The 8,459-nt window shown below is 40.9% G+C and overlaps 1 pseudogene across 1 annotated transcript; it reads left to right on the forward strand.

The window, feature by feature from the left end:
• Nucleotides 1-6,927: 6,927 nt before the first annotated feature.
• On the forward strand, nucleotides 6,928-7,879 carry LOC308437136 (large ribosomal subunit protein uL18-like; annotated as a pseudogene). The gene has a single exon. The product of its transcript is annotated as a large ribosomal subunit protein uL18-like (transcript).
• The last annotated feature ends 580 nt before the right edge of the window (nucleotides 7,880-8,459 follow it).

An 8,459-nucleotide genomic window follows, 5' to 3' on the forward strand; every position in this document is an offset into this window, starting at 1 on the left:
ATCATAATGTTGGCCTGGGGGTAGGGGTGGGGGAGTGAAGGAGCATCCTTGTAAATGCAAAGGGGGGGGGGTGGATGGCATATTGTGTTTGTAGAGGGGAAACCTGGAAGGGGAACATTTGAAATGTAAATAAATAAAATAACCAATATTTTTTTAAAAAAAGAATCACAATGCAAATATCTGATATGCTGAATGTTCTTGGCAAGCCCTAGAAAAAGGTTGTTTGACCTCAGAGGGGTCATGACTCACAGATTGAGAATCACTGATCTGAATGAAGAAAAACTCAAAGCATTTTGACTAAAATCAAGAGTAAGATAAGTTTGTTCACTCTCTCCATACCTATACAATAAAGTACTTGAAGTCTTACGTAGAGAGACTACATTGCGCATTATATGGATGCATCACCTTCATTTAAAAAGCCTATGGTCTATGGTGTAGGCAGGAAATAGAAGGTGGGACATCCGCAAGTCAGAAAGAATTCTGGGACAGAGCCAAGTGAGAGATTTGCCCAGGAAGATGGAAGGAGATGGATGGGTGGTACCCGGGCACAGGTAACTAGCCACGTGGCAGAATGTAGGTTAAAATATATGGGATATTTTAAGTTATATCCTTGGCTCCCGCTACATATGTAGCAGAGGATGATATTATCTGGAATCAATGCTTGGTCCTGTAGAGGCTTGTTGCCCCAGCAAAGGGGGATGCTGGAGGGGTAAGGTGGGAGTGGGTGGTAAGTACCCTCTTAGAGGCAAAGGCGAGGGGGTAAGGAGTGGGGGGTTGCGAAGGGGAGACTGGGAAGGGGGACAACATTTGAAATGTAAATAAATGAAATAACCAATAGAAAACAAAATCTAGTTAGAGAAGAGCCTAGCTACATGGCCAAGGTCTTGGTAAATATATTTTGAGTCTGAGTCTTCTTTCTGGGCACATAGGGCTGAGAAGAAGAACCAGACCTAACTTCAACAGTCTTGGCTAGAGTCATAAGGCACCTGAAGGAGATCAAAGGAATGCAAATAGAAAGTGAAGAAGTCAAAATGTCTTTATTTGCAGATAATGTGGAAGTATAAATAATGGACCCTAAAAATTCCCCTAGAAACTCCTACACCTGATACTTTCAGCAAAAGAGCAGGATTCAAAATTGATGCACACAAATCAGTGGACTTTGTATATGCAAATGACAAATAAATTAAAAAAGAAATTATGAAAACAATATCTTTCACAATAGCCTTAAAAACATAAAATATAGTGGTGCAACCCCAACCTAACTAGTGAGAGACTTGTATACTAAAAACTTTAAGACATTGACGATTAGAAGGTGGAGAGATCTCCTATACTCGTGGATCAGTCTGATAAATATAGTGAAATAGCAGCACACACAGGACTCGTCCTGATGGGGTCCCAGTGCTGACAATGGAAGCGCGCACAAGCCCTGCTCCCTCTCCCAGAAGTTGTCTCTAATTGATAATCATTCACAAAAAAAAAATTGGGTTTTTCCATCAGAGTCTAACTGAAAACACAAACCACTCCCAAGGCTCTGCCTCATGCCCAGCAGTAGATGGCCAACTCAAAATTATTTTCTAAGATTTTTTTTTTTTTTTTTTTTGTCTTATAATACTTTGCCTAGGTTTTTCTTCTTTCCATCTCTCTCCTTTCTTTTTCTTACCTTACTGGTCTTTTTCTTATGCATTATAAATTCTAATTTTGCATTTTTATGGGATTTCCTTGAATGCCAGGGTGTGTTTCTGGAACCCTTTGTGTTTTCTGTGCTTTTCCTTTGGCTCTTTGTTTTTTTCTTTGATTGGGGATTTTTTTGCTTTGGTTTATTCCATTCAGATTTATTTGTTTTCATTTTATTCTCTTCTCTTTTTTTTTCCAGATTCCTGTTCGTTTTCTAATGAGAAAGAACAAGAAAAAGTGGGAATTTTGGTAGGCAGAGCGGTAGAGAGAATCCGGTAGGAGTTGGGGGAGGAGGTACCATAATCAGAATATATTGTGTGAAAAGAATCTATTTTCAATTTTTTTACAGTCCAACAAAAATTTTGTTATTCTGCTTGAACATTTTTATGTCTAAAACTTTTAAAAGCAATATTCTATCGGGTCTTTGAGAGTTTTATACTATGTATGCTAATTACTCTGCCCCTTCTTTCCCAACTCCTCCCTACTCTGTGATTTCAGGCATGAGGTCTTGTCACACAAGCCCCTCAAGGAAAACACAACTTGCATTTACCTAATTCAAGAGATAATGGGGATGCTCAAACACTTAATTCAACCAGTTTAACCACTTACTGTGGCTTCCATATACCTTAGCCCTGCTTGTCTCTACTTCCTGACAATTCACAATGCAACAGGGGGGGGAATCTCTTCAAAAAGGAGAAACATGAAGGGCTGGTGATATAGCTCAGCGATAGAGTTTGTCCAGAATGTACCACAAGTAAACCAAAATGAAGAAAGGTGACTATCATCAAGAACAAGGGTCACACTTTCTCTTGGGATAGCTGGTTAATTCCATGCATACACAAATTGACTGCACATTGCATAGGTCAACACATAAAACATGTGAAATTAAAAAGGAAATGTCATAGACATTGGATAAATAAAAACTATCCAAACATACCCAATGTATACTGTGTGGTCTCCCCCACTGGCGTGTTCATGATGCTACTGAAAGCAATGGCAATGATAGCACACTTATAGGAAAATATGTCCAATATATTTCTGCACTTGGAATTTTTTATGAATCCCACAGCAGTGGAGTTATTACTTGTATTCATCTTGTTTCATATTCCTTACATTTAGCCCCTGTTAATGAAGGTTTTCTTCCTGAGGTAACAAAATGCCATCCTCTGTCATAACCAGAAGGGAATATGTCTGCCTGTTCTCTTCTAGTGACTGCTTTGTTGCTGGCCTTCAGCTGCTTTTGCAGCTTGTAAATATAACATCCGAGAACGGTATATATGAGACAGGCTTTCCTGTTTTCCGAGATTTTTCTATTTCTAGAAATCCATCTATGAACACCAATTTCTTTGTCTGTTTTGCAACAGTCCCACTCAGTGTAGATGATAAGGGGGCGCACAGGAACTAGGAATTTCTGTCGGCGGGCATTTGCACATGACAAAGGGCAGCTGACATTAGGATAGAGGAATAGAAGTCTTCGTTGAGACATCATGCTGTCTCACAAGAGAACCAGTACCTAATGAACATACACCTTTGATCAGGAATTTTCCCCACGTAGCCTTCGCTGATTAAAATAAATATATTCTGTATGCAGAGTATGGTAATGCACATCTTTAATCCCAGAACTTAGGAGGCAGAGAAAGGTGGATTCCTGTTGAGTTTAAGGCCACTCTGATTTTCATAGTGAGTTCCAAGATAGCCAGTCCTACATAGACACTGTCTCAGAAGGCCAAATTAATTAAAATTGAAATAAATGTCTCATGTAAGAATAATATGGTTATACTAATGTCTGGGAGCATAATGATTGTTTAACATGTTAAATAACTGTACATATTTATATAAATGAGAGAGAGAGAGAGAGAGAGAGAGAGAGAGAGACAGAGAGAGACAGAGAGAGACAGAGAGAGAGAGAATAGGCATTCCGTGTCTTAAGCTTGGACAGTACGATCAGGAAAACTCGGCTCCGCTGAGAATTTCCAACACTATTACAGCAGTGTTCTTCTGTCACCTTATACTTCCTGACCTATGAAACTGAACTTTAACAACACTGCTGTTCTGTAACTTTAATAAATTAGAGCGCCGAGGCAATCATTGAGACAGAAATTTCAACCAAGGACATCCTTCAAATTCAGCTGCTATGCACGAAGAAATCCTACATTCATTTACTCCTCTTCCTGAAATTTTGAAAAGACTTGTTGACATCACTTTTGCCTCTTTAGCTCAAGAAAGACTTGTCAGGCCATCTGCTTCAAATAGGAAGCTCAGGCGTCCTGTTGCAGAGGTTGTCACTGTTCCTGGCTTCCTGGTTTGCATAGCTCTGAGCAGGAAACATATACATACAGTTGGCAAAGGTCTATCTCTAAGTTGTTTTCAGCACCACAGGGATGAGTTTCTATGGTTTATGAAAAGCTATACCAGATACGAGTGCAAAAAGGGATTTGCATGCATTCATTATTTACTTATGCATTTTTAATTACTTCTATTTATTTACATTCCGGTCATTACCCCATTCAAGTCAGCCCTCCCACAGTTCCTCATCCCATTTCTCTCCCCCTGTCTCCAAGATGTCCCTACTTCTCCCCACTCCCCCCCCCCACAACACGAAGCCTCCCCATTCCCTGGGACCTACAATCTCTGACCACTGAGGCCAGACCAGGCAGTCCTCTGCTATATATGTGTCAGACCAGCTCATGTGTGCTACCCGGCTGGTGCCTCAGTGCCTGAGAGATCTCAGGGCTCCAGGTTAGTTGAGACTACTGGTCTCTCTCCTGGGGCCGCCCTCTTCATCAGCTTCTTCCAGCCTTTCCCTCACTCAACCACAGGGGTCCCAGCACTTGGGAGGCAAAGAAAGGTGGATTTCTGTTGAGTTTGAGGCCACCATAATCTACATAGTGAGTTCCAAGATAGCCAGTCCTACATAGGCCCTGTCTCAGAAGGCCAAATTAATTAAAATCAAAATCAAAATAAATGTATGATGTAAGAATAATATGGCTATACTAATGTCTGGAAGCATAGTGATTATTTAATATGTTAAATAATTGTATATATTTATATAAGAGTGTGTGTGCACGCCATGTTTTAAATTTGGCGGTCTCAGTCAGCTGCTTGTTGGGTTTCTCAGACGACAGACATACTAAGCTCCTGTTGTGTATAATTTTAAAAGGCCATACTTGTTCCTTTTCGGGCGCTCTGCCAGAGCTCCCTTAACCTCTCGACACTAGTTTCACCAAGCCACCAATGACCACCCTGGTCTCAGTTCCACACGATTTAACCAGCTGCCTCTTAACTAACGTGCTTCCGAGATCTCGGCTCTGCTCTGAGACCAGCCTCCACCATGTTGTTGGCTGGCCGCTTCCCGAGACTGCTGTCCATTCTTCTGGCTGGCTCTGCCACACCGCTCTGTGACCATCCCTCCTGAGAATGTCTGGAGCTACTGCTTGCGTTCCACAGACCATCCACCCCTGTGGCTGGTTCTGTCGACTGCCAATGACCACCTCGCGGCTGCGCCCTCTCCCTTGCCCACCTGAATCTCTGCAAATGGAAAACATCACACCATGTTAATATCTAAAGCCAACCAAATGACACAACTGCTGGGCACGGAATCTGTTAGCCTATGCTTATCAGTTATCCTATGTTGGAATTCTTTGGTGGCTAAGGCTACCATCAGGTCTAACCTGAACTAGCCGGGCTACATGGGGCCGGTCTCCTCTCTCTACCTGGCCCAGAAAGGCCTCCTTTTCTATCATATCTGCCTCTTCCTCTCTAGGATCTGGAAAACCCACCCCCATATCTTAGCCCGACGATTAGCTTCTGCCGTCTTTATTTAGCCAAGCAAACAATTAGAGACACTCTCCCTGCAGGCTCCTTACTGTAACCACACGACTACTGATGCTATGGTGTGTTTACTTAACCATTTTTATTAAAAATCTACCATCAGCTTTGTCTTTTACCTGAAAGATAGAAGATGAAAATAGACAACCTCCTTGCTCTCATAAAACCAAAATTTTAGTTAAGGAGATTGATAATATGCATGTAAGTAAACAGAAAGAGTTTGTTATTGGACTGTCTAATTTTTATGTCCACTTGACACACACTAGAGTCATCTAAGAGGAGGAAATCTCAACTGATAAAATGTCTTCATAAACTGGGGCTGCAGACAAGCCTGGAAGGCATTTTTGTAATTAGTGATTAGTGGAGGGGGGTAGCCTATTGTGCTGGGTCTGTCCTTGGGCCGGTGGTACTGGGTTCTGTAAGAAAGCTGAACAAGCTAGGGAAGCAGACCAGTAAACAGCACTCCTTCCTAGCCTCTGCATGAATGCCTGCCTCCAGGTTCTTGTCTTCAATGATGAAACATTGTAAACATAGTAAACCCTTTCAGACACAAGTGCCTTTGGGTCATGTTGTTTTATCACAACACTAGAAACCATAAAACAGTTACTTTCAGAAGTTAAGGACTTTGATGAGTCTGAGATTGTATCCTCTTAGCTCTAAGTTTGTCTGGCACAATTCCACAGACACTGGAAGAAAATGAAAAATTGTATCCATGTGTCTTCCTATTCAAGACTGGAGGCTGTGGGCTTTTTTGTAAGGCATATCCATTTTATCACGTAGGACACAGAGAAGTGATGAACCCAGATGGATGTCTTTAGAGCATCTCATATTAATTTATCTGCAAGGTATGTACACAAACTACAGTTTTGTTTAAGTGGCTTGGAGCAACAACATGGTTCTAGAAAACACGGACTTGATCCCAAATCTTGTCCCTAGCTAGACACTATCAGGACATGATGGAATCTCTTTATTTTATTTTAGGTTTATTTATTTTATGTGTGTGTGTGTGTGTGTGTGTGTGTGTGTGCATTGTGCCTACATGTGTTTATAAGTATCATAGGCATGCTTGGTGCCCAAGGAGACCAGTATGTGGTGTTGGATCCTCTGGAACAGAAGTTATAGAAGATTTGAAGGCACCATATGGGAAAAACATAATCAAGGAAGCTATAGAGAATAAAGGTGGCACCTCTAACCCAGAGGAGTCATTAAAGGGGAAAAAAAACTAAGACTTTGATGCTCACAATTTTATATCAAATAATAATAATTTTAATTAAGGTAGTATTTAATTTACTCAAACTAAATGTATGTTTACAAATAGATATTATTTCATTTGCTTTTCTAGCACAAAAATGTTTGTTTCCTATGAGATCTAAATATTGAAACTTTCGTTCTAACACAAAATTAGTCTTACAGCTTTAGTGAAAAATGCCAAATACTGTGCATGCATACACGAGTCTGGCCTTTTCCCCCTATCGCAGCAGACTCTGCAGGTCTCTGTGGAGCTGTGGTTGCGGGTTTCTGTTCCGCAGGACGGGGTTTGTGAAAACTGTCAAGAATAAGGCCTTCTTTAAAAGATACCAAGTGAGGTTTAGAAGGCAGTGAGAGGTAAACCTGACTACTGTGCACGGAGAGGACTGGTGATCCAGGACAAAAATAAGCACACTCAAATACAGGATGATAGTTCATGTAATTAACAAAGATATCATCTGCCCGCATAGAAGGGTATATGATCGTCTGTGCAGTATATCAACTTCCAAAATATGGTGTGAAAGTTGGCTTGACAAATTATGAAGTAGCCTATGGCACTGGCCTGCTGCTGGCTTCTGAATAGGTTTGGCATAGACAAGATCTGTGAAGGCCAAGTGGAGGTGACTGGAGATGAACAAAATGTGAATAGTATTGACGGCCAGCCTGGTGGCTTCACCTGATATTTGGATGCAGGTCTTGCCAGAGCAAGACAATAAAGTTTTGGGGTCCTGAAGGGAGCTGTGGATAGAGGCTTGTCTATCCCTCACAGTACCAAGCAATTTCCTGGTAAAAAGCAAGGAGTTTAAGTCATGCAGAGAGAGCACATCATGGGTCAGAATGTGGCAGACTACATGCGCTACCTAATGGAGGAAGGTAAACATGCGTGTAAGAAACAGTTCTCTCAGTACATCAAGGACAACGTAACTCCAGACATGATGGAGGAGATGTATGAGAAACCTCATGCTGTCATCCGAGAGAATCCAGTCTATGAGAAGAAGCCCAAGAGAGAGGTGAAGAGGGGGAATCGTCCCAAAATGTCTCTTTCACAGAAGACTGGGTTGCTCTAAAGAAGGCAAGCTTCCTCAGAGCTCAGGAACAGGCTGCTGAAAGTCAAGGCAGTTTTCTATGAATATTTTTTCATAAAGAAAATAAACAAATTGATCAAGCAAAAAGAAAAGAAAGAAAGAAAATGCCAGTCTACAATTATACATGTCTGTGGGTTGTATACACACAAATTTACACAAAATGACATGTGGCATTTAATCTTTTCTCTTATGTGTGAATATTAGCTTTTATGCTTTTAATGTATATGTTTAATTGAGAATACCCACAGAGATTAGGTAATCACTAAAATATGAGGTGCCCGGTGAGATCTTTCAAGGATGGAGCTAGAGAAAGTAGTGTTAAAAAACAGATAGAAAGGAAATTAGAACAGGAAATTTAAAGGGAATGGAGCAAGGGTACGGGAGGGAACATTGGGTAGAAGAACTAAATTAAAGAACTTTTGAGATGCCAACTGAAAACCTACTACTGTTGAAGCTTCCTACAGTATACACACATAAGAATGGAATTTGAATGGAGCAAATACATAATAAGGGAGAAAATCACCCAACTAGACATCATATGCTACCAAATAGAATCACTAATACAAGGAATGGATTACATCTTTTTGCATTGTTAACTGAATGGGTTCCATAGGCACCCCCGAA

Source organism: Micromys minutus (genome assembly GCF_963924665.1).
Source record: "Micromys minutus genome assembly, chromosome: 25".
NCBI classification, from domain to species: domain Eukaryota; kingdom Metazoa; phylum Chordata; class Mammalia; order Rodentia; family Muridae; genus Micromys; species Micromys minutus.